The following is a 27,024-nucleotide window of genomic DNA, read 5'->3' as shown; positions in this document are numbered from 1 at the left end:
AAACAAACAAATAACTTTCCTACCCCCATTGCTCCCAGTCAGTCCTGAAGAAAAAACTGTCAGCTTTATAAATGTGGTAAATCTGGGGAGAATAAATGGCTCTTTTTTTTTTTTGTCACCTTGTCTTTGTGAAGGAAGATCTGAATGGTGATCATCAGAAGATCATCAGGAAAACACATACGTAGAAAGCTTAATGGAAAATGGAACGTGTATGTTTCTCCTCTTAAAATAATAAAGCAAAAAAAAATCGGAGTGTCTGGGTAGGAATATAATGGAAGCAAAGGTGATTGTTTACAGTGTAGTTATAAAGCCAGGAAGGGTGTTTTCAACTCTGCTTGCTCTGCTGCATGGCTTTTGAGCTATCATTGCCGAGTGTATGTGAGAAATTGCCGTCATTATAGTGAACCTGGAAAAGGTAGGCGCAGTTTTCTCCCTGGGCTTATTGTGCCCAGGAAGCTGGGCAGTCCTTAGATCTCTGGAAATCTGTAGCCAGGGTGGGGTCTGATTTGTTGTTTGGCTCCTAGATCTGTCCCTGAGCTGGTGTGTCTGATCCCTTGAAGTGGTTTCTGCAATGTGTTGTTCTGGCCTTGCCTTTCCTGTCCTGGAAAGGCTTGATTGAGGCACTGATGCAGAATCAGCTCTCACCTCATATTGCCCAGGCACTCCCCTTAAACTGGAAAAAGACTTCCATGCACAGATTAGGTAGTTCAGTGTTTGTTGTGTGATGCTTCATATGGGCTGTGTAGGATTCACGGGGTGTGAGATGATTCACTGTCTACCTGTTAGCATGTGTGTGCATGTTTATATTGCAGGTACTTCCTGCAAGTATTCCTTGCTGTGAAGACCCTGATTACTCAACAGCTTTCTTACAAGTTACTGCTCTTAGCAACAGATGGAAAGACCTGGCTGCTGGGAAATGTGAGGTTCTGGCTAAGATGCAGGGACACAGGGTAGATAAGAAATAGGAGTGTGGCGGGGGGGGAAATGAATGGCAGCAGTATTCTACAAGTACATATCTTTGTTGTCTTTACTCAGCTGCAGAAGTCACAGCCATCAGTGTCAGTGAAACAGTCCTATGGAATAAAGGTCATCATCTTTTGTCAGCCCTGTAGCAGAGTGGTGCTCTCATTAGCTGTGTCTGAGGGAGCAGTGTGAGGGAAAGGTCCTGTCTGGCTCTGAACACCTACAGAATCAGAGCTCTGCAGCCTGGCACTGGTGGGAAAGAAATCTGGCCTTCAGGCAGTGCTCTGCAAAATGCAAGCAGGTTCTCCTTTTATTTTCTTCTAGTGGCCAAGATGGAATGCTGTTTTGACCCAATCAGAAAAAATTAGTGTGATTCCATTTTTATCTGTCAAACTCATCTTAACTGCAAAATAATTTGTTTATCAAATTACTTGTATGTAATGTATGTCTTCAGTGTGGTACAAGACAGAGCAACTCTGTCTTTTGAAGAATTCAGATAGGATTAAGGCTTCAGCAAGAGTAAAATTTGCCTTCAGTTTGGTGGAGAAATGCTAGACAACACGAATTGTATCTTTCTTGTTCTATAGCTACTAATGCAAATGCTGTATGCTTCAGTTTGTGCCTTCCTTAGCATGATTTACCAAAATTAAGCTGGTGTAAGAAAATAAAAAAATATGCAAAAAAATGTAGCAGAGCAGAATAATTTTCTCTGTACAGCAAAAGTATTTAATAAAAACTCATATTCCTGAGACTGAAAACAAGGGCATTTAACTGAGTCATGGTATACAATATCTCATTAAAAAAACTCTCAAAACCACTAAATATCAGTTTTCACTCTGAGATAAACATCTTTTTTTAGCAGACTTGTACAAACTGGCAAATGGGATATAGTTTTGATATGCCTGATGGTGCACACGACTAGCTACATGGCCCATCACCTCTTTTAACATCACTTATAGGTTCTGAAGGAGTCAGGGCTTATCTATTCTGTTAAATTTTTTGTGTGGTATAAGGGAAATAAATTCTGGTTTATATTTTTGCCCAATTAGTATAAAATGCAGAGAGAGAAGTGCCTGGATGCTACCAGGTATTTAGAGATAAATCCAGGTAAATCCTCCAGTAGGTTCTGTGGGCTACCCACCTAGCTTGCTGTTTTTGTATAGAAGCAGACCTGCTTTTGACAGTGTATTTTCTGTGTGATGATGTTGTAGATAGGTAAAAGACAAACACTTTTGTTTTGCCAATTGTGTTCAGCTTTACAAAAACAACATAGTCAAAATTGAGGTTGGGTGAGATTAGGTAAACCGTTTAAAATGAAGATAACCTTTTTTGATAGTCTAATTTTCTAAGTGAAAGTATCTGTGGGTGGATGCTGGGAGGTGCAGAGAAGCAGGCAATGAAGGACATGCTGGAGAAAAAGTGTATCTCTTTACCAAGGTCTCATCCCATGGAAATACAGGCTGTCCTCCCAAAGTCTGCAACTCTCCTGCATTTGCAGAGCAGTGACTGCCTGTGAGAGGAATATCCTGGGATTCCCCTCTACTGTGCTGTGAAGCTGTCATTTTTAGCAATGTCACTGCTGCTTCCTGTTTATGGGAAATTCATAGTGGGAATAAGATTGTTTTGGATTACCGCTCAAATAAAGTCGAAGTCCTGAGAGCCAGAACTGCGGCTGTTTTGACCACTTCAGTAATCCACTCCTGATGCTGTAACTCAGCTTTTCCACCTTCCCTTTGGTGCTTCCTCCTGCCAGGAGCTGGATTTCTGGCCCTTCAAACAGTGGGGGGCTTGGTAGGGGCAAATCCTCACTACCCAACTTGTTGAATTTTTTTTTGTCTGTGGCTCACAGCTGACGTGGAATTTTTTACTTTGGTTGTATAAAATAAACTTAGGTGGTTTCTCTCATCTGAGGAGGCTAAGCATCTCAGTTAGTGCCTGCAGGACAACTCACTTAGCCTGGTGTCTTTTCTCAGTGCTTTCCCCACTCATCTTGTCCTTACTCTCAGGAATTGCATAGTCATCCTGTCTTCACCTGTTAGTACTGGCCTTAGTTTCCTATGACCTTTACTGCTTTTGGTCCTCTCGAGCTGTTTCACATCATTAGTGTTAAAAATGAGTTCCTGCTCCTGATGATCTGTTCCCTTAGTGTTGGGTGGTGGTTGTCTATGTCTTATCAGTCACGGATAGCATGAAGGATCACTAACCAAAATGCTTGTTATGGAGAGAAAAATTAAGGATTGCACCTGCCAATGAAGGATGCCATGCAGCTAGTAAAGATTTTCTCCTTATTCCCTGAAATATCTACATCTCTCTTCATTTTAAGCACAGGAACAGAATTAAGAGATAAAATATCCTCTTCATTATCATTAAGAACATTGCTTCATGGCCTCTTTTATAAATCAGTAACGGAGGGTAATGGAGCAGAAGGCTCTCTCTGAGATCTTAATTAATCCAAGCAGAGATGTGTGTCTGTGATGTGAGTTAGGATTAGAAATCAGCTCTAGAAACAAAGCAGCCTATGCAAAATTGATGAACACTGGCCTATAAAACAATTCAGTGAATGAGTTCCCATTTGTAATGTGGCATTCCTTGAAATAATTGGCCAACGCAATCTTCATCAGAGGAGGTAGTAAAGTCTGAATGAATAATTTTATCACTTTAAGTTAATTTATGATGGTGTGGAGAGGGTGACAAATATATTTTTTCACTGAGCCAGACCCTAGAATGTTACTGTGGTCTTACAGAAAGATGTTCTTTTTACTTTTTGAGCTGCACCTTGAATACAGAGGCCTGTGATCTGCTTTGATGGTTCAGCCAATCTCTGAAGGAGGGAAGGTATCCAGGAAGAAAGTGTAAGAGTGTCTATGTGGGCATCAGAGAAGAGAGAGGGGTTGGAGGAATGACAGGCTTCCATGTCAGAAAGTGAACATCTTCCCTACGCACGCCTGCAGGAGTGGGTGTTGAGGGGAGGCTGACTGCCTGACTTGCTTCTGGAAATCTTCCATGTTTTCAGCAGAGTGAAAAGAACATTATTTTTATTGCTATTAAAAAGTGCTTCTGCACTTATAGTGTCTGTAAGTGAGTATTACAGTGCTGCTCAGTGGAAGGTTAGCTGAAAGTCACAGGATGTGTTTAATCTGATGCCTTGGGAGGCCACAACCTGCACTGCACCTGTAATGGTCTCAAAAGTGAATACAAAGAATCAGGAGATTCCCATGGTCAGTAATTGGATACAGGAGGCCTTCACATGGGGCAGGGGTGCTCTCTGGTGAGCTGTGGGAGAGGAATGTGAAAGCCATGAGGATTATCAGCAAGGAAGGGCAAGAAAAAGCATGTAAGAAAACACAGCATTGTCCAGGGGAAAGAAAGGTGACTAATGCTCATTTCCAAAGGCTCCAAGTATAGGGTGGCCTCCTGGGAGCAAGGCATTGCATTGCTCTGAAAAGAAGTGTCTGTGTGTATGGGCTGGGGTATGGGCACCAGGACTGAAGGACAATGGTGGGGACAAGTGAAAGGTGGTGGCTCCTGTGTTTCTCAGGAAACTTTGATCAGTGAGAAGAAATTTTTGCAAGGAATGAAAGCTGCCGAACTATTGATTTTATATTTTTCTTTTTGTTTTTTCGCCTGCTGCTTTATTCTGTGGGGAGACAATGTTGCCCAATATTTCCTGTTGCTGTTTGGGTAAGATGTTTCATTTCAGCCAAAAGAATATGGGAATATGAGAATGTGATAAAGTGTTCAGTGGCCAGCTGCCCATGTACATAATAGGGGCACGGAAGACTGGGGCTTGCCAAAAAGGTGCCTTGCATGGGCACTGTTGCTGTGGCAGACTTGCTCTGCCCATCCTGGATGTTGTCCTGCTAGTCAGAGAAGAATTCATTCTTTTCAGCTGCCTCCCTTTGCTCCTAATGAGAGTATAGCAAGTTTGATGAGTGTGGTATGGTCTGAGCAACAGGTCTGGTGTGCGGTATTGCCCTGCCCAAGCTGCAGGAATCAAGAGCAGGGCTGCTCAGTAGGTGCCTCCAGACAGTCCCAACCACCTGATCTGCATACCTTATTATACCACCCCTCATTTCTTCACCCTTCTCCCTTCATCTCCATAGGTCCCTCTTAACTAGCATCTGGTTACTGAAAGGTGGGACTAAGCAGTGTGCTTAGTTGCCTTCCTGAGCCCACGGTGCCACGGGGCTGGAGTGTCTAGAGGTGGTTATTCTGACCTTGGTCTTGTTATTTTTATAATTAGATTAGGGAGCCTTCTGTGCTACCTTTAGGCATTTTGTGTACCCCTCTCATCAGTATTACCACCCTGGTGGCATCAGCCAAATCAGGGTGTGCAAAGTGTGCCACAGAAAAATAAGCATGTCGACAAGCCTTTTCCTTGCCAGCAACACTGAAGCAGAAGAGTATTCCCGGCAACACCGTGTGCTGCAAATAGTCTTTGTTACCAGCAATTAAATATTGGATGGGATTTTAAAGAATTACATTGGCATCTATTAAATTTAACCCTTTCAAATCAAGTAATTATTTGGCACAAAACATGCTTTTTCCTCTGCATCAAGTTAAATGCAGAAGTTGAGAATGCAAGTCTTCTGTATCAAAGCAGAAGAAAATTAGCAAGAGGCATTAGCAAGAGACATGATATGCCTCACTGTGTTATGTGAGGAGACAGGGAGAAATCAAAAATCCTCTGCAGGGAATCTGTTGGCTTCCCGTGGGAAATTGATCATCTGTCAGGTCAGGTCCACTCTCATTCTTCACTTTTCTTATGTCTTTTGAGAGTCAGAAACCCAGTCCACCAAGGATATAGAATGGTTGCCTCCACAGTATGGGGTGGTGCTCCCTACTCTATCCTCAGTCTTCTCTTTCTAGCTCATTAGGGAAATCTTGCCAATTAGGTCTTCCAAGAAGTAGTTAGACAGGAATAGGTCTGCTGTGAATGTATCAGATTAACTGCATGTATTCTTTATATTGCTGGTGAGTAAATGATTGTGTTCTCTGGTTAGTTAAATAAATTTGTCTAATTCTTCATGTAACCCTCACCAAAAAATAACCCCAAAAAATACATAAGAGAGTAGTCAAGAGCACAGTTCCTCAGTGTAATAAAAATAATGCAAATTTTTTACCCCAAATTATTTTAGATGGCTGACAAATCCAAAGAGCATTTAGTAACAGTTTTGAAAACATAATCCAGTGCACTTTTCTGTTTATTTTTATCACTTTCAGCCATCTTTCACTTTGCTTTACTTTGGTGTTTTTTCCCTCCAATTTTATCAATTGCATGCTCAAAATTCAGGGATGAGTTAAAGTGCAGAAAATATTAGCTCCAGTTTTATTGAGAAATAACTCTTACTCAGTGAATGTCCAAAATGTCCAAAAGGAAGAAAAATGAGAGTACTCTCTGGGGACCTGTTGCTAGCATGGCTAATTACTGTTAAGTAATTGCTAACACTTCATGGCCATAACTGAATTTTATGAGCACAACAGAGCGTAAGGCTAAAAGAAAGAGCAAAGTTTATTAAAACAGAGTAGTGTGTGAGAGTCCTACACCTCTTCTGGACATGTTCAGGGTGTTTGGGAGAGCTAGTGTCCCTAACATCCTTCCATCGGAGAACTGTATCACCTAGACAAAGTGCATGAAGGACAGCTTGTTTAATGCCTACCAAAATGCATCTATTCCTCTTTAAGGTTTGGAAGTGAATTGATGTCCTGGCTTGCCTCTACCAGTTCCGTGGCAAATTGTGTGAAGGAAGGGGTGTGGAAATGTTCCCTGTGAGCTCTGTGCCTGCACCCCAGTAACTGCTCTGGAAGAATGTGGAGAGGAGGCACAGGTTAAATGAGATTTGTATTCTTACACCAGAGGGTAAGCATCCTGCTCCACCTGCCCTTTCATAGTCCTGCCCTGCAAACTCCTGCAGCATACTTCTGGTTTTCACATTGTTCAGCACTGTATCTGTCTTCTTCCCTGATTGTTTTTCTAACATAATTTATCTTGTTCCACAGAGCTGGACAAGCCTCGCAGTAAAAAAAAGCAATGATTTACTAATCAAAGCCCAGGACAAAAGTATTAGTGCTTAGAAGGCTATGACTACAAGGACAAACTATGTGGTTATAGTCTTTGTTTAAAGTGAGGTGCCTCCTTTGCTGTCTCAGTACATTTCATTCAAGTATGTGTTGCACATACTTACTTGAGGGAGATGACCTGATCTTTTCCCACATCAGATAAACTCTTCAAAGTTTGGGGGAATTCAATTTCCTATATAATGTTGCTGGTCTTATTTTTAATAACAGGCCAGCCAGTAGCAAAGCACTTTGCCAAGATCTACTGCTCCTCTCCAATAGTCAGTCTCTTGGTCATCCTCTCCCCAGCATGAGGGAAGGTTTTAGGAGAGAGCATTGGTAGCTCCATGATGGACTCCAGCATGCACTTGTGCATGTCTTGACTCCTTTATGCTTCTGGGGGCAAATGGCATAATTTCCATATGTTCTTTGTGGGGTGAGAGGACAGGGCAGCCAGAGAAGCTCCCCTGAGAAACATGACTGTAGCAATAGTTGTGACTGCACACTGATGGTGGGTAGCTCCTCTGAGGAAGGAGTAGTTGTTGTCTGCCTTACATCTGGATTACCCAACAGTCATGCCAAACTTAGCTTCCCAACCCTGTGCTAGTCAGGAGGTACCTCACATTCCTTTCCCTCCTCCCTGGAAGGGCTGAGCCCTTGAAGGGTGAAATAAAGGCTGATTGTTTGCCTAAGGTGGCCATCGTGAGCACAGTTGGGACCCATCTACTCCCCGTACCCTGTCAGATCTAGTGTTGACTTCTGCTGCCAGCCCTTCTACCATTGCCATAACTCTCTAGGCTGCCATCTAGAATACTTGTGTGGAAATGTATGCAACACAAGTGGAAGAGGAAGGTTTGCTGGATGTAGTGAGGAAAGAGCAGGAAAAAAGCTTCTGTTTTAGAAAGGGATGAGTAATTTAGATGAATGTGTTGGCAACACAGGTGGGAAAGGTCAGTAGTTTGGCCTCCCATGACCATCCATAGTGACATGATGGAATCTGGCTAGAAATATGCAGAAGAACATAATTAAAACCTGGAGTCACTCAAGTTGAGCTAAAACTCTAAGTACCGTATCAGTATCAGCTTGGAACAGGGAAGGAGACCTGACTTTTGTAAATTATTTTTTTACAAATTTTTATTTGTGTCTCTTTAACAGAAACTGGAGTGTCTAAGGGGAAAACTTTAAAGCTGCCTGAGAACCTGAAGTTCAAAAAATTACCAGTACTAAAAGATACCAGTAAACTTCTAAGGCTTTTTGATTAAATATTGTGGAGTCACAAAAATAATGAATTATGGGCTTCACCTCAATCCTGGTGAAGACCAGAGGGGTCTCAGCATGCTTCTTCAGGTGGAGTATGATATCCCAAGTGAGTAACAAATAGACTTGATGATTTCTTTAAAGGACCAGACAGCTTTATGAATAACTGTTGCATTTTAGCCAGTTATAACTAGCTGTTTGTAATGAGGGGAAGTTGTTGTTGTTGTAGTGCCTGTTATTGACTGCTTGCTGAGTCACTTAGAGCATAATTAGAGAGATGAAAGGCCAATGTAGGGTCCTGAAGAATCAGTTCCTGGCCAAGTGCCTCTATCTTTTAAGACCTTTTTTTAGTGGACCTCTTTGATAAAAGCTTTGAAAGCAAATACAAAGCTACTAGGAAAGGAGCCTATCCTGAACAGATGAGGTAAGATTTGGAAGTGCAGGTATCTGCTATTCCAAACATGGGGCATGCTCTGCTGCCACAGAATAAATAAATGATGACTGACAGCAACTCAGAGTGGACAAAAGTTAAGAGGGAACTTATAATTAGGAGAAGCTGCTACTTGAACCAAGAGCATTGTAAGGGTTTGAAAGATTTCTAAGAGGGAGCAGAAAGTAAATCGGTTCTGAGCATGAACACTGGAGGTTCAGAGAGAAGTAGGAGATTCCATATTAGCTGAGAACCCTACCAATGTTGAGGGGTTTCCATGAATTCTCATGGGTTTCCTTCTTCCAAACACTTAGTTTCTTATAAGTAACCTGGTGGGGGTATTTAGGGACACCATGATAGCCATCGGAGTTGCTAGGATACTCAGTTATATTAAAGAGGGGATTAAAATTCAACTAGAAGGTGTAAACCTACATGGCATAGAATTGAGGACAGGCAGGAATATCATGTGAAAGGTTGCCATCTCTTCAGTGGCAGCAGTCGGAAAAGATGTGATAAAAGCGGTCACAGGAGGAGGCAGGATCAGTGTGTAAGAGATTTTAAAGCAAGGTTACAGGAGACAGGCCTGAGGCTTTCTGAACTGTGAAGGAGATCATATCTAAAAATATTCTTAAAACCCCAAAACCTGTGAAAGGAACATTGAAACAGTTTCATTTCCTTCCTGGTTTTCTTCTTGAATGAAGCCCCTTTACACTCCTTAATGTAAAGTTAGTTTAGTAAATGTAGAGCTAATCAAAGGATATACTTCCTTTCCCAACACGCTGTCAGCTGCTGCAGCCTGCAGTTGGAAGAGGTGGAGACACATGAAATAAACACTGTGGACTTACCATTGAAAGACTGTCAATTTTGCAGCACAATGCAGCATTTGTATCATAGTACCTGAAGGAATCAGTGGTGGTATTTCTCACAAGCAGGTGATGGGAAGGAGCCTCCTGTAGAGCTCAGGCACAGCCGTGCACAATTAGCCGGCCACTTACCTCTTCCCGTTTGTCACTCCAGGTCACACGCATCATTTCTCTCGCGCTTTTAGAGATAGCTGCGGCGGTGCTGGCACGGCAGCCCCAGTGGACCCCTCGTCTAATCTGCTGTGGCAGTTTGCCTTCTATGTAGGCCACTGCAGAACAAATTAAACTTTCGGTGTTGTAGTTTTCTTCTGCAAATGGCCTCCTTCTTTGGTTCAGCTTTTCATTTCTATCAGCATTCACTTTTTTTAGCTGCCTGGCTCTGTCCCTCACCTTTGGCCTTGCAGGGAATCCAGTAACTGTTTTCCTGCAAATGGCAAGTGTATTTTCAAGGCCTAGGCTTTAAATGGTTGTTCTGGCAGAAAAAAAAAAAAAAAAAAAAATTCCTCTCACGCCCTTGACATGAAAATAACAATGTGAACAATGGGAGCTGGCCGGAGCCAGCCTGACGCTGGAGCGCGCCGCGTGGAAGGAGGCTGAAGAGGGAAAAAAAAGCCTCTACATGCCGTGGAGGGAGGATGTTCAGCAGACTATTTGCATCAGAGTTTGAGAACCCACACAATAAAAATGAAAGTGCAGAGTGCAGGCCAGCTGCCTGAGATAAGATCACATTGTTGGAAAGGGGAGAAACGTACTGTCTCCACACTAGCTGGGCAGGCAGCAAGAGTACTCTGCAAAACAAGTGGTGAGATCAGACATGCAGCCGCTCTTCCTTGGTTGCTGACGTATCGAGTGATTTTGATTGATTTTTGTGTGTCACGGTATGCCACAGCCAACCTGGGAGAATTAAGCAGATGGTGTAGCGTGCAGGGGAATTGTGTGGAGCGTGGATATGGAGGGCAGCTAAAATCAATCATTTTTAACAAGTAAATGCAACTTTGTGCAGTTCCCCAGCAGTGGTAGGGCCGTAACTGATGCGATGGCTTTATTGCAGCTGTTTGTGGGTGCGTTTGGCCTCAAACAGGGAGGAAAGAAGGCTCTGCTGTGGCTCGAACAGAGCTCTCATTTGTTCTCTGCAGAGCTCTGGGATTCGGTTCCTCGCATCTGTGGCAAATCATCTTATTTACCACCTCCAGTGACCAATTCAGATGTCGACAGAAATGTCAGTTTTAGAAACTCACAGATGCTATTAGGGGTAATGGACTAGCTAGATTTTTTTATCGTATGTTTAACATACACTGTGATAAGACTATCAAGTTGGGTTTGAACTCACCTAGTTTTTAGCTCTAGGGTTTTTTTAATGAAAATTACTAAAAATAATTTTAATCCCCCCTAAATTACCTTTAAAATTCTCATGTGCCTTCCTCAAGCATTACAGGAGATTGTGGAGCTGCACTCTGTTTTCATTTAGTCTGAGCTCTGTGCATCATCTTGTGTTGCTGCCTAGTATTGGTGATTTAACTTTATGCTCTGTGGATTATTTCCTGGGTCTACTACACTACTTTTATACTCAGTGATAAAAAAGTGATTGCCTGTGTAATTGCCAGGTGGACATGGAGCGTTTTAGCAGTGCCTGCCAGGCATTTTTCTCCACCCTCGTGTGGGCAGGTGCTAGCATGTAACAGTGCTTTCAGCTCCAGTGCTCTCACCTGCTTTGTCCTCTAGGGCTCCTCTCCTGCTATGGATTTGCAGCCTCTTAAAACCATTAGGAAGAGATTTTAGGATTAATTTCTTGAATACCACAACACCGTCTTTTTGTCTCTTCTGATGTAAAGTGCGGACAACATCTTCTTTTTGCTGCCTTCTCCATGCATGCCCCTGGGCACAAAAAATACCTGATGTGGGAACACCCTCTCCTAAACAGGGGCAACTGGAGAAACTTCATTGCAGAGCGTGGTGCTGTGTAATTGATCCCTGCCAGAAAAAGGTTGCTAAGCTAGCCTGTAAAGAAGGGATCCTTCTACACCTTTTGGGACCGCTATGATGGTGTGTCAGAAGACAATACCTTTGTCTACACCCTGTGGTCATCATGGACCTGGGCTCCCCATATGAATGTGCACATCTAGAGATAAATTCCACACAGTGGAATAAACAAATAAATAAATTCCATCATGGCTCCATCAGGTGAGCTGGCTCAATCTGTCTCACCAGTGTGTGTAAATATTCCCAGTGTTCTCTTCCACATTGCTACTCTGTCAAATAAAAAGGTCCCATTTTAACAGCTTTTATCTCTGGCCATCCAAGACATTGACAGGACTTTTAGAACCACAGGCACTGGTGGTGATTGCATGGGGCTGTAGAGGTTTGTGTATGCATTGGGTCAGGATTATCTCAGGAGCTGTATGCATGGATTAAACATCTTTAGCAGAACTGCTTAAAAATTACTTTCCTGTGCCCAGAATTAAATGCAGGATGGATTTGTCTGTGTGGAGATGCTAGTCCTGTGCTTATAGTTAGTTTGATTATAATTTTTTCAACATTTTTGTGTACTATTGTGCTATTATTGATGTGCATATACAAGTCAACATCTGTGAGAGTCCCAGCATACTGAGTAAGCCAGCAAGGAGGCTGACTAGAAGAGAGACTATGAAGCTTCAGATTGCTACTCAGTCAGTGTAAAAATGTGAGCAACTGGTTTAGTCTTTCAGTGTCTTTATGATTCCTCTTATTTAAAGCAGTCTGCAGAAGTTGTTTCCAGAAGGAGCTTTTGTTTTTTGGACAAAGGTGTTCTAGAAGGAAAGAGCACCTCTTCAGATCGCTGTGCCCCCAGCTCTGCCAGGTCAGCCTTTGCTCATCAGCCTGTGCTCTTCCCCAGTTATATTGATGTTAGGGACAAAAAGAGCTCTGACTGACTAGTCAGTGGGTAACGGGTGGAGACTGTGGGCTACAGATTAATTGGGATGTTTGCTCCCTCAGTTTACTGACACTTGAACTTAAGTAGGTACATCCCGTAGAAGAACATTACTGTAACTCTTGTTTCCTGGTATTTTAGAAAGTATACCCTCCCTCACTCAGCTGCATCTCTAGAAAATTTACTGGGTTTGGTTTTGAATCCTAGATCTTGTTTGTTTCTTTTTCTAAGTGGGCTTTCATATACCAAAGTGTCTCTGTATATAGGCTTTTCTGAACCATGCACAGCAGTAGGGAAAAGAGTCTTCACTATTCTCTAGGATTATCTTAAAGAAAAATAGTAGAAACATGCAACACAAACTACAAGATACTGTAAGTTCTCAGTAAAGTCTGTTCAACTCTTTTTCTCCCTCCTAAAGAGAGATTTTTCCATAATTCTTTTCTATATATACGTGGATTTATTTTTCATTATTGATTTTATTAAAAGAATTGTGTTTTAAGAATTGCTCAATCTGCTAGGCTTAAACAAAGAATTACTGCCTGAATTGTCATTATAATGTAATTTTTAGGCTGAAAATCCTTTTGGCATGGGATCCTTGTAGCCTAAATTGTTTCTGCTATATAAGGAAATGGATTTTATTTAACTTTCCCAACCAAGTCCATGTGCACAAGAGAGAAACATCCAAATTCAGGCTAAGAAAAGGAATTTTCTAACTAACTACATTAGTGAGTTTCTGCTATGACTCTGCAACTAGTAGTCAAAAGTTTATACGAGTACTCATCTCTTATTTCATAAAGATTAGAGGTTACAGGTGTGTTTTCTTAGTAATTTTAATGTATTGAGTCTTTTTGTTGCAAAGTTCCTGTTGGCAGCTATTTGGATGTGGGCTTTGCTCTGTCTTCCCTGTAGTTGTTTCTCCCACTCTGTTGGCTCTGAGCTTGGGCGGTGAAGGCAATGGTAAGGTTCTTGTGTCAGAATCCAAGGATTCCTGAGATCCCAGTCCTTGCCTTACCATCCCATGTGTTCTGAGGTGCTCAGCAGGTCTAGTTGCTGAAGGCCAAGCAGCCAGGTAACACCTGCAGCTCAAATTCCTGATCCTTCATGTGTGGGCTGTGCTGGGGTCTGTGCACACTCATACCAAAGTCAGCTCTTGAGCTCCCTGGCACAAGCAGCTGTGCCAAGTGTTGGTATCCAGCTTCCTGAGATCAGTTCCTCTGGTGCTGAGGGTGTAGCTGGTGGCTCCTGGCCCTCTGGCTTCAGCAGCTACCTGACTGTGATGCCAGCTGATTTTCTGGGTTAAGAATGACCCTTAGCCCCCTTCCCTCAGGGCTGTATCCACAGAAGGTACCCTACCAGGTACTTATAGATGCCATATTTTGCTTATTAGTGTTTCACTGGTGCTTGAAAGCAGAGAGCTGCTTCAGGGAAAGGAAACCAATCATGCCCCATATTGATCCACACATTGCATCTTCCTGGTCCACAAAAGCTGAGAGTTTGTAACTCCTCTTTCCTTGCACACCCTCCCTCCCTGCTGACTGCAAAACACTGAGACAGAATGTAAACCATTTTGGTGGCCTAAGGTGTGGTACAGAGCTGTGGTGCCCTGCCCAGCTGCCTGCAAACCAAGTCCTGCCTGTAGGAGTCCACCAAACCTCTTCTCACTTAGTAATGAAGCACAAGAATTTACTTCGCACATCTGCTGAGATGCATTTCTTGTACTTGCAATGCTTCACATTGATTCCTCTCTCTAAGATCTGATTTTGCTTTTCACTGTAAATTGTCACTGAGTCCCTTGGTATTGGAGGATTTAGATGGTTTCAACCCAGCAGCAGGAGACTTGGGCCTGCAAATCCATGCCTGAGGTGAATGTGATGTGATTGTTGGGCCCATGTGCAGTTTTTCACAGCAGATATTGCCATTTAGCATAAAGAATACCTAAGAGCCAAAAAGAGCTAAAAATGCTATAAATTTTACATCCGCCTCTCCCCCCGATAATGTCTGGCTCTGCCTGTCCTGTAGTCTGGACAGAGAAATTTGGTAAGAAAGTACCAGGATATGAACAAGTAGAATCAAAATGGGCATCCCACACTGCTGTTGGTTTTGTGCACTGTGGTCTGGCTTTCCCAAGAGCACAGCTGCCCTTCCTGAAGCTGTTGTGAGGCCATTTGGGGTGAGTATCAGTGACAATGGTGTGGTGTGGCATGCTGTGGTGTGCCCCCCATGACGAGAGGGAGCTGCAGATCCTCCCTGGCCTCCATAGAATAGTTAGAGTTGGAAGGGACCTTTAAAGGTCATCTAGTCCCACCCCACCATGCAGTGAGGCTAAGTCAGGCTGCTCACAGCCCCATCCACCTTGAATGTTTCTAGGGATCCCTGTCCCTGTAGTTGTCTCCTGGCCATTGCACACTGTCAGTGAGACTGCTGTGGCTTTGGGCAAGGAGCAGGAAACATCTAATCCAGCCCTGCAAACCCCAAGCTACTTCATTGGCATGGTATAGGCCAGAAACCCTCCTCACCATATCTTTTTTCACTCTGTAAAATGCACACGTTTTGAACTGCCATGGGAGACTATGCATCAGCTGTAAATAAACTTCAGGAAAGTCTTTTCTTTTTGTTGAATTTGGCTCATTGTGGTGACATGCACTGAGGCCTAAATGATTCTATAATTCTGTGAGACTATTAGTAGCATGTCCTACCATGTCTTCCTCCTACATGCAGAAAGCACAAAGACTCCCTGTCAGATGGCCCCACGTGTGATGGACTTGCTGCACCTCAAATTTAAGTGTGGTACCTACAAATAGAAGAGTTTAAATGGAGCTGCAGGTGAAGCAAGGCATATTGTGGACCTGTGTGTAATAGGATTGGAAATGAGTTCCTGTCATTTCACTGTGGAGTGGCTCAGCTTATGACAGCAGTGTTATTGAATGCCAAGGACAAGCAAGGTTCCCCATGAGTTTAACCTGCTTTGGATCCCAGCAAGTGAAGGTAAAAAAAGTTTGTTGTGTCAGTGGCTTTTGGGCACCGTATATATAATATATAGTACATATAATATATACTTAGCAAGGAAGAGCAATACAACAATGGCAAATATTTAACACGTGGGCCCCTCTGCTAAAATATTAATTTGCCTGGTAATTAATTTAATTTGTATTTATGCAATTCCTTAAATTTGTTACCAGAGAAAGCAGGAGCTTGTTCATACAGGGAAATTTTGCTGATCACACTTGCATAATTATAGCAGGATGGTTAGAAACATCATTCCTTGCATAAATGCTTTTATTCCAGTGTAATGATGACTATTTGACAGACCTGTATGTCTTAGAAGGACTATAATAAATTAAAAAGTATCATTTTTGTCTGAGAGTCATAGTGGAATATCTCTAACTAACTCAGCTCTCTGTGTTAGGCTTCTATAACTTTCTGGGTGGCACAGATAGAAATGTCCTGTTATACTGTCTCCTTGATAAAATGATTTTACTGAGAAGGGCAGCATGTAGCCATGGGTCTAAAATTTGTGAATTTACCCACTAAGCTACAGGTTCTTCTCTTGCCTTTGAAGAGATCATGATTTAATCTGCTTGTGTATGCTCATTTGTCCTCTTCTAACAGCTAGGAAAACCTCTTCTTTTCAAGTCTCCCAGGGTGCTGCCAGGTTTGAGTCATTAAACTTCAGATCTGTGACTAGGAGGCACTATTAGCTTTACTGCTTGATTGTATTATCCTATTGTTTATAAGATTGTGGCTGTTCTTTAAGGAACACAATACTATATAATCTCTATCCTAAAGAAATCCCATCTCACAGAGAAAGAACCATATGTTGTAATTACAATCAGGGTTGCTATTAAACACCAGGCAGTTGTTAATTTTCTGCTGGTGCCCAGGATCTCAGAGGCATCCCCTTATTTTTCTGCCTGTGATTGGGAGCAGTGATGAAGAGTGATTGGGACAGGAAGAACAGTGGCCCAAGATGGGCTCCTACACCATCCCCTTTAAAAGGACACATGGATCCACAGGCAGCAGCCTTTGCAGTAATGAAAACTGCTTTCCTATGGATTTGTGTCTTTGGGAAGCGTTGGGCATCGTCTGCATCTTGGTGGGTTCTCAGATGTCTAGTAAGGGTTATATTTGGAGGGTGTGTTTACTGTCAGGGAAGGCACCAATAGGGTGATAGTCCAGCTTTCATCCTGCTTCATTGTGTGGAGGCCTCTTGGATCATGACTGGAAAGGAGTGTTAATAAAGCCACATTTTCTCCACCCCTGTGTAGAAAAGCACCTTCCGTTTCATCAAGAACAAAATTTGAATGGTCTGACGTAATCTTAAAATTAGTCTTACTTAAAATCATCTTTCATTGATACTGGTGTAACTTTTTGGTCTTCTGTGGAGTACCTTATAATTTACATTGGTATAAAGGAGAGATAAATCAGTTCTTATGTGCACTGCTGACCGGGGGAAGAAAAAATTAAATACAGTGTTGCCTCTTCGTTTTTGTCCCAATTTCCCCATGGTTTCCTGTTGAGAGATTCAGATCTCTTTTTTCGTCTCTCTTCTCTCATCCATTTTACAGTCTTTGCACTACCTCTTTTTAATAGTCCAAGCATCTATGTGAATGGCTTATTAGAAACACCTGAGTTTGATAGCTGTATCATTTGAACCTATCTGGGTTTCTATTTAATCTCTGCTCGTGGTATGTCATGATGAAGAATAATGCGGGAGAAGATGACGTGTCCCTTATTCAATAGCATCTATCTCTTCCTTCATTATTCTCTCTACTGTAGAGTGAAACAAGGATAACAAAGTTTAGATCTTGTCTCTTTTGATTGCTTAATTCATTTTATAGCTGTATATTTGTAACATAGCTTTGACAAGTATATCTTTGGTAGAAACTCTGACCCAGTTCTTGTCTTCACGGGCAGAATACTGAATTTTCTTACAAATGCACTTCTTTTGTAACAGGATTTTTTTGTTCTTGCAATTCATTTTATTGTCTGTTTTTTGTGAGGAAGGTGACGCTAACAGGATCACAGCAAGCAGGTACAATAGAAAATTATGAATGCAGTGCAACATGTTTCATTGTAAAGCAGTAGACAGGTTTAAGAGATGTTATGTCTTAAGACCACGTATTTGTTCCTCAAGTGCCTGTAATCACATCCTAGGGGGAGATGGTTTCAGTAGAAGTGTTAAAATCATGAGCTCCATTTCTAAGCACATTAGGAATTATGTAGCTGCATTTGTTTTTTTAATGCAGGACCTACATTTCCAACATCGAAGGTTGCCCCTGACACCAACAAATCATTAGCATAATGGCTATGAAACATTTTCAATTGATTGTCATTCTCAAATTGCTGAGCATCTTTTCTGCAGTTACCAAATAATTTAATTTTTTTTCTTGGACTCAAACAGTTGAGCAAAATTTCAAGGCACAGCAGGCTGTACTAATGAGGATAAGCAAATGATGGTGTGAGTTGAATATCTGTGCCACTGCCCTGCATGTGTATGTCAACAAAGAATATGCAGAATCTTGTATTGCTGCACTAAAAAGGGGGGGGCTCAGGTTGGGGAGGAATGGGACAGAACCCACAAAATAGGTGTTATTTACATGGAAAACAAAATGCTGCTTGAGGGGGTGGGGTAGGTGAGCCCAGTGCTTAGTCATGCTGTGCTCCCTCTGCTCGTCTGCCTCTCTGGGGCTTGCTTCGGCTTGTTTGTTTGTTTGGTTTTTTTCTCTCAGTTTTTTCAGTTGTACATCCTCTTCTTACAGGAACAGTCACTAAAATAGCTTTTTTTCCCCCTTCAGATGTATAGCATGTGCTTGTGCTCAGGGGGTAATTTGTGCCCATGTTTAAGGAGGAGGTTGCCTTTGTTTCTGATGCCTTATTCCAGCAATAAGACTAATTATGTTGGATTTTTTATGCTTTTTGTACATGCCAGGTTGCTGTTAGACTCATCATATTTCAAAAAGATTGAATACAATCCATTACAGCATTAAGTAATTACTCATCTGTTGTTGCAACAAGTAAACCTATCATAGTGATGCTTGTGTTGATAATCTAGGAGATATGGGCATTTCAGAAATACCACTTAACACTGCTTTTCTCACTGTTTTTAATGGGAAACATAGTTTCCATCCTCATTTGTAGCCTCTGTTGACCTTTGTTTATTTTTTCTACTGCTGTATTCACCATTTCTGGATGTCCCTCTATAATAGCATGCCTATATGATGGTTATTTCCACTGTTTGCCTGTGGCCTGTCTACATATTACTGCAGGTTTTCCTACCTTCTCCAGTTCTGGGCACTGAGGGATTTTCTGGGCTGTTATGTATGATGAAGCTATCTCTGCAGAATTCATTTCATGCTTTCCCTGTGTACAAATGATGCATTTGCTGCTGGAAACATTTGAAACAACTGGATCTTTACTGTGTATTTCGTTGTTTTTATTAGATGCAGTCTCTGTTAAGAGAAAAAAAAGGATTAAGAAAACTAAATTTGAACTGTTTGGGGTTTTGAACTGTTTTGTGTCCCCAAAATTGCAGCACACTTCCCCTCTCCACTCCTACCCCCACACAGACCCCACCGCTGCTGTGGAGAAAAGCATTAAATGGTTCTTCTTCCCTGTGCAGTGAGTGCCTGTCTCTTTCATCCCAAACATGGGCTTTTCTATTTGGTGTCTGTCTTCAACCAGACACTAACCAGATGTGGACTATCACTGTTTCAGCAGGCTGTAAAACAAAAGGAAAGAAAAAGAATTCAGTGGAAGTGGAAAAGTTTTGCTGGTCATTAAACTCAGTGTCAACGCTTGACAATATCATATTATACCTCTGGATAGAACTTTTCCTCTCCACTCAGTTTGGATAAGGTTTAAAAATAAAGTACCTGTGGAGATGGTTTTGCCTCTCTATTACCACTGTGGTCACTGATATGTATAAAACTGCAATGAGTGGTACAAAGTCAGTGCTGGGAACAGAGGACAACATCATTTCAATATATAAATATAGCCATTTCCAGAGGACAGTTTTCCTAAACTGAGGATGTTTGTTTTTTTGTCTTTTTGATGCCTGTATTGCTTTCTTTATCCAACATCCATATTTTTTAACATTTTAGCAAGCATAGCACAAGGTCATGGTTAAAACCTGATAGTGCTGACACAAGTGAAATTTTCGTCATTGACTTTTGAGAGAGGCAGAAATTTCCCTGTTGAATTCTGTATGCCCTTTTAATGCTGTTCAAACCAGCCCAAAGATGATTTATTGTTCAAAGAAACTGTGTGGCCTATCACACAGTTTTATTTTTCACAGCAGTGATCCTAACCAGACCTGAGGTCGCAGCACTGACACTGTGCAGGAGGAAACCTAGTAGTACAGGACTTGGCAATTCACAAAGTAATTTGGGATGTTTGTTTAACATTGCAGTCAGTGTGTTTGTAAAATTGCTGGATTTTTTCCCCCCTATTTATTTTCTTTGTTTTTATTGTCTTGGTGATGGGTTTTGGGCTGAGTCTGTAGGCTTGCCAGAGTGTTTCCTCGGCTGTTTACACCTGTTACGTAAATCCTTGTCAATAAGCTATTTTTCTCAGCTGTGGAGACATGTTGGTTTGAACTACACTACCTGCAAGTGTCATGGCAGTGTAGGGATTTTGTCCACGTCCAGCAGTGCCTATTCAAAGGTGTCCCAATCTCCAAGGCACTCGGAGACTGGGACTCAACAGCCACACAATTCACCTATATTTCTCTATTCACCACCAGTCCATCTATATTTCTGGGGCAGTTGCTGCAAAATAAGAATGTTAAATATTTGCTCCTTTGTTTATTTAAGTAATAAGACCTAAGATTAAATCTCAGTCTAAAAAACATGGAGAAATGCATGGCTCTGTGTTTTGCATGTAAGGCTATTTTTTTTTTTTTAGTCTAAATATTCTGCAGTGCTTTGTGTTGCATACCTTTGAGAGTGGTAGGCCTAAAAAGAACGGCAGAAGTGACTCTGAATTTAACTTCTTTCAGTCTCTCTCCTTTGGTTTGACATGCAATATCAAGTAACTCTTTTGTTTAGACCACTTTTATTTTAATTCCTTTTTTTTTTCCATATTCCTATTATTAAAAACATTCACTAACAGCCTTAGATGGTATCCTGTAATAAGTGGGAACTATCCTACATATCCTGCTTTAGAAAGGTGAAAGGGGAGGGGGAGAGGCTGTACATTTGGGCCCAAATTTCTGTTTGTCCGTCAGTGATACCCTGATGGCAGCAATGCAATCAGTGTCAGATTTATTTGTTTCTGAGGACAGCTGTAGACATCTATTAGCTGTAGACTAATTGATGTAAAGTTCTCAGAACTGCCTAAGAACTGCAGTGTATTCTGTCTTAAGCTACCCTCTGGTGTCTGGGTTGTAGTTGATATTTGAGGAGGCTTAAATCAAAATTTGTCTTAATATGACTGAGAAGCAGGAGAGGTCTTAACCTAAGGTGGGGAACAACACAAGGCTTTTGATTTGGGCAGTATTAAGTTTTGGGTTTTGGGAGAACCTGAAACACTCAGGCTTGTAACAGTGCTCATTCTGAGTGCTAAGACAGAGTCCATCCCAGAAAGGTTTGCTCATTGTTTTGTGACCGAGTTAATTCAAACAGGTAGGTAACAGGGAGAGAGGGGATTAGTTATTCTCCATGAAGAGGGTAAGCAAGTGTATAGCCAACATCTCCTCTTCAGAGGTCCTTGCCACTATCATCAGCTTCCTGACTGCTGGAGGACTGGGGCTGGGTGCACAGTGCCCTCTGCCCTCTGACTTTGCAGAGGAACAGAGCTCCTCCTTCAAGTTTGCAAGTCAGACAGTGCACCAACCAAAAGCTATTTCATTCCTCGTGCTGTCAGAGGTACCAGAGGTCGGGCCAGGGTCAGTTAAGGTTGTGTCTGCCATCTCAGTGCCAAAGACTTTTGGAATTGCTGCAAGTGATGATATGATGAATGTTTCTGTCACGGGGTGGTAGTGAGCAATTTACAGTGTTTATGCCATGTCTGGAAGTAGTTCAGCAGGGCTGGTCTTTCCAAATCTGAAAAGCATTTCAGAAGTCTAGGCGTAGGCTTTCAGGTCCAACTGTTCAGTTCTGGATAGTTGTTCTGGTTGTACTGTTTTCAAAAAGGGTTAGAAATGTCTAAACAGCACTGCTGATGCAATAGAGACCCCAAATCAAGTACAGGTAGAGCAGTCACATTCCCCTTGTCCAGCCACTACCATACTTTCTCTTGAGGAACCATTACTTATTCTGGTTGTTGATTTGATTCTTCTTGAGGAGGGTACAACACAAATGGTGTTCCTCGAGATACTTGGGCTCCCTACCAGTCAGACTGCCTGGATGCTGGTCATTAGGTCTGTTCAGAGAGCACATATGAAGCCCTGAGTTTACATGTTCAGCAAAGTTAGATCTGATGACTTCAGCTTATGTTTTATCAGTGCAAGCTTTTTGCCATGCATGATAAATATTTTTAAGAAGCAGTTATGATGGGGAAGCTTGGAAAGGATTGAAACGGGCAGTAAAATTTCAGCATCTGTACCAGTGCCCTCCTCTGCTGATTTGACCTTTGAGGGTTCTGGGCTGTCTCTTCTGTCAGAAAAAAGTGTTTGTCCACGGCTGGCATTAAGCTGTATTATCAGATGACCTAGGGCATACCTATGTGTTTGGTCATGATCTTTTGGCATGAAGCTCTAAGGCAAGAATGTCACTGAGCACTATGCTCCCTCTACCTTATTTTCCTTTGCTTTTTCATCTGACCAAGTTCTTTTTCACTTCCTGCTGCAGGCTGCTGTTTATACATCTAGCCATCTAGCTCAGTACAGCTTAGATATCCGCCAAGTGGGAAGACTGTATGAGTGTATGAAGCTGTGAGAAGGAATAATTGATACTATATTATTGTGTTTCTGTGTATATACTGCTATAGCCACTGCTTGATTTTTCATGATGCACTGCCCTTGTGTATCATTTTCCTTGACTAATTGGCTGTGACAGGCAAGATGAAACCTAGGAAGACACAATAGTTTTAAAATAAATGCACTTGTCTTGAAATTGGAAATAACTGAATGATCTGGATCATAATTATTCTTGTACTGTAGAGAACTTCATGTTTTTTTGGTTTTTTTTTTAATGGAGGTTGATTTTTTCCCCTCTGTTTATCCTCTGGTTTTTAAAGGATCCAACTACTAGAAATTTTAAGTAAATCTCTGGTGATAAAAACCTAATGTAATTTTATTTAAAACCATCTAAATGAAAACTCAGTGTCCTAAGCTGTTTCTTTCAAAGCAGAACACAGAGAATTTTTCTAACAGGCTAAATATCATGAGACTCATGTTGCAATACAATGAGAATGGGAGAAATGGGGGAATTTAGCAATACCCTAGATATTGTTGAGTTCAAAGCCACACTGAAATAAAGCAAGCCTTTCCAGACTTTGCAGGGAAATTCATGCCACATATATGTAGATATGTGTAGATAGTAGATACATATGTTATATTAAAATAATTTCTTATACTAAAAAAAGAACTCATCCTGTTATAAAGTCATTTAATGTTTTAATTTTTTCAACTTAATTTCATGTTATTTTGTGTGCAAATTAACATTGTATAATTAATATTTAATTTATAAATAGAAAGAATGGTCTTTAGTTCAAGTAAATTTCAGTGATTTAATCCTGGGAGCATATTATGCAGAAATTGTGAAGAGCACACACAGTTTGAGAAGAGCCTGTGATTCCTGCCTCTGCTTGTTTTGTTGTGTTCTGTTTTGAAAGGGCAAGCACGTTTGATGCATTCAGACATTGGAACAAAAGACTTTCGGCTAACTATCTTTAGTTAGGAGAAATCACCAGTGTTGGCTTTGATTCCAGTTTTAATAAACACAAATGGTGATGACAGCTTTGCTTGGTTTTTAAGATTGTCAGTCTGTTTCCGGATGCTTTTCCTGCCTGGGCTGAAGGCGGCTGGAAGCCTTGTCAGGGTGGGCTCTGAGCTCCGGGGATGGAGGGTCTGGAGCACCCTGGTTCCAGTCCTGCCTGCAGTGCAGTGAACTCACAAGCTCCTGCAGTCCCTTCAGGAACAGCTTATGTAACTTCGGACATGCCAGCAATATCCTACACTGTGAAATAGTCTTTTGACTGTTTGCTGGCTTTTTTATTTATTTTTTTTCCCCCTTTTTTCTTCTATTTTCCCCCCTCCTTTCCTTCTCTCTCGGAGGGATTGCATCATCTGCCTGCATTTCACATGTTGGGCAGCAGGGGAAAGGAGTTGAATAAATCAACATGTTGCTTTTATCAAGTAAATCTCTGTGAAGTGGCCTGGTTGGAAGAAATTTATATTCTTTCTATCTAAGCCGTCTTTAAAGAATGCTTCACCCCTTTTTTCCTTTCCAGGATTTTTTTCAGGGCTTTCCAAATCACTTTATCAAAACTTGTGATGAGTTGAGGCTGTGTTTTCAACAGTTTGCAAGATTACTAACCCCTTTTCTCAGAACTAAGATGGTCTAACAGTTAAAATAATCTGAAAATCTCCTTGCTCTAAAGGGGACAGAGGGACACAGAGGGACTGTTACCTCCATGAGAGGTAAACATCCAGCACCCTTCCACCAGTGTGAACTCAAGAGATGGAAGGGAGGAGAGAACCTGTCTCAACGCTACCCAAAGCTAGAGAAAGTAAGATGGGTGTGAGGAAGTGATCAGCTTTTAGTGATAGCAATGGCACCGACATCAGGAAAAAGCATGGGGCTGTGGTGTCAGGTTTTAGCATGCAAAAATACTTTCAGTTCTTCTAACATCTTAAAGCATGGAGCAATGTCTACAGTCACAATTTCACTTGTTGCCAAGGATTACCTCGTTCCACTTGTTTGTTATTGCTGATTTTCATGTTTTCCTGTTTCTCCCTCTTTTTTCTTTTTCTTTTTTTTTTTTTTTTCTTTGTTTTCTTCAAAGGGGAAAAAAGTCCCATAAAAAAGAAAGCTTTGCTTGGTTTCCAGGATTTCCCTGTGAGTGATGTAGGAGTACATGCTCTATATTAAACACAGTTGGATACTTTTTATCAATTTATATTGAAATCTCTTGTTGCTTTCAAGATGACAAGATTAGGGATAGGATTTGATAGGGGAACGAGGGAAAGGGTTTTCCCCTTAGGCAAATTGTTATATATCAACTAAAAATCCTGAATCAAAAAGAAAAAAACGCCCAAAACAACAAAACAATAACAACAAAAAAAAAACAACAAACCCAAGGAAACCCAACAAACTTCCCGGCAACCTTTTAAGCTTGAAAATACATTCTTATATTGGAGGATGAGTAGCTATTGAATGGTTTAATCTCTCAGAGCTTCTGGATCAAGCAATGCCTTGTACAGTCCTTACAAGAGCTGTATTTCAGAATAAGTTTTCTCTAGTGGTCTTGCCTTCCACATTGCCACTGCTGAAGCTCAGAGAGGGCCAGGGATAGATGTTTAGAAAGCCACATGTATGGCAAAGAGGAATGAAGCCCCTGTCTCCTGACAAACAGATTCCCTGTTGTTGCTACTAAAGGCTGGATGTGTCTTTCTGCTGTCCTGCTGGGCTTTAATGGGGAGAGACTGGCTGTGCAAATAGTCATCATCTTTTTTTTCTTCATTATAGCCCAGGAGAACTGAAAGGGCAGTGAAAACAGAAGTACCCTCACATACAGAAAAGGAAGGACTAAAGGCAACATGTATGGGCTGTGTTCATGTACAGGCTAGGACCTGGAGGTGACTGCTTGGGTTTGATTTTTAATGAAACTGCAGTCAGAATCTCATATTTGATGTGCTTCTCAAAAACACAGTCCTACTTAAGGGTAATATTAATACTTCATTTGAAAGTCCTTACCTGTGTTATCAATGTTTTAGAAGATGACAACAGTGGTTTAACACGATGAATTTATTTTGTAATTTTTGTGGGTTTATTAATTTTTGCTTCTTTCAGTCTCCTAATAAAAATATGTATGTTTTGCTTTTACTTGTAAGAAATTACCTGTTCCTTGTTTAGGACATAAATTCTCTGTTTTGAAAGTTGAATTATTATATATATATTTTAAGAACTAATATTTTTATCTTACTTCAGTTCATTGCAAACCATATTCCAGGAGCCAGTTTAGCTTGTCAGTGTTATTTTAGATGTAGCCTTCATTAAATACCTAGAAGCAAATTGAAATAATTTATGTAATTAAGGTATTTTCTCAAGGCTTTGGCTTCCATCACCAGAAACACAGAAAAAGAGTACCAGGGACTTTACTGTGTCGGAAGTAGAGAACACTTAAGTGCCAGTGAAGTATAAGGTACCTTTAAAATAAACATGCTAGAAGAAAACCTTCAGCACTATCCTTTGCATTTGGTTTGCTTTGCTGAGAAAGGAAGTGTTTACTTGAGAAAGCATCTGGATTTTATTGTGTTTTAATTCATTGTGGACAGCCTGATGGAGTCTGGAACCACTTAGAATGTCACAACCTTTCATTGTCACATGCAATGTGGAAACGAAATAAAAAGCGATCCAAATCTCAGGCTATGTAGGCAAGTTGTTACGTTTGCTGTGGTCTTCCTTCTATAAGACAGACTTCTTGAGCAAATACAGATTTATAGTGACAGTCCTTATAGTGCCTATTTGTTAATCTGGATAGTCCTTTGTGAGCCTCAGTCAGATTTCTCAGGGATAGGAAATCAGGAGAGAACCTGTGTAAAATTAAAAATGAGCAGAATCCAATGAGTAGAGTACCTTTTCTCATGAAGGCAAATGAGAGGAGGTGGCATCTGGGGTGGTGCATCTGGGTTCACTACTTCTTGGTTCCCCCTCCCTGGTTCTGGTCACTTCTTTTTGTTATGATAAGTAGCATCACAGGAAAGTTAACTCATTTGCAAGGTCAGCCATGTACTGCAGGCATAAGTCTGACTTATTTAAATAAACTTTATAGGTTTTTTTTAGAAGCATGCCTGACTTTTTGGAATTAGTTTCTAGTCCCATTTCTAGTGACTCATTTTTGAGAAGATTGATGTAGACAAACTGATCTTCAGTGAGCTGCATCCAGCAGTTTCATTTTTTATAAAATTTTTAATTTATCATTTTAAAGGTAACCTGCCCACCTACATGAGTCTGGTGAACAGATGATACATTTCAAGAGCAGACACTTTCATTCTCACTCCTCCTCTGAAGCCTATGAAGTTACATCAGAAAACAATTTGGACAAATACATCTAAGCAGTCTTTTTGTTTAATAAATATCCACAAAAGAATCTGGTATTCCCTTTCTCCTCATGTTCCCATACTTCCTTTTCTTTGTGTTTTACATCATGCTTCTTTGTATCAATCTGTTTCTAGAAGTGTTCTCATCTTCAGTAACACTTTCTGATGGCAAATCCTTTGCAGCATTAATACACAAAGATCTTTGTTGTGAAGCAGCTATGTTGTATGTTTGTGTGTATATAGCAACCCTGATGGCCCTAAGCCACAAAGACATAAAAATCAAAAGCTGATGTACATGCAGTGTTGCTGACACAAAACCAAAGAAATGGAAGAATCTGGAAAA

The 27,024-nt window shown here is 41.2% G+C and overlaps 1 long non-coding RNA gene across 1 annotated transcript in view; it reads right to left on the bottom strand.

Annotated features, from left to right (window-relative positions):
• The window catches only part of LOC107201635, a 58,454-nt gene extending 48,458 nt beyond the window's left edge, over positions 1-9,996 (bottom strand). Inside the window, exon 1 of the long non-coding RNA XR_001520297.2 lies at positions 9,703-9,996. This is a non-coding gene — a long non-coding RNA (uncharacterized LOC107201635). The remainder of the gene's footprint in view (positions 1-9,702) is intronic.
• Between the last annotated feature and the right edge of the window lie 17,028 nt (positions 9,997-27,024).

The sequence above is a fragment of the Parus major genome, chromosome 3, assembly GCF_001522545.3.
Source record: "Parus major isolate Abel chromosome 3, Parus_major1.1, whole genome shotgun sequence".
In the NCBI taxonomy this organism is placed as follows: domain Eukaryota; kingdom Metazoa; phylum Chordata; class Aves; order Passeriformes; family Paridae; genus Parus; species Parus major.
Note: the sequence above shows the minus strand (reverse complement) of the source record. Positions and strands in the feature narration are given on the sequence as shown.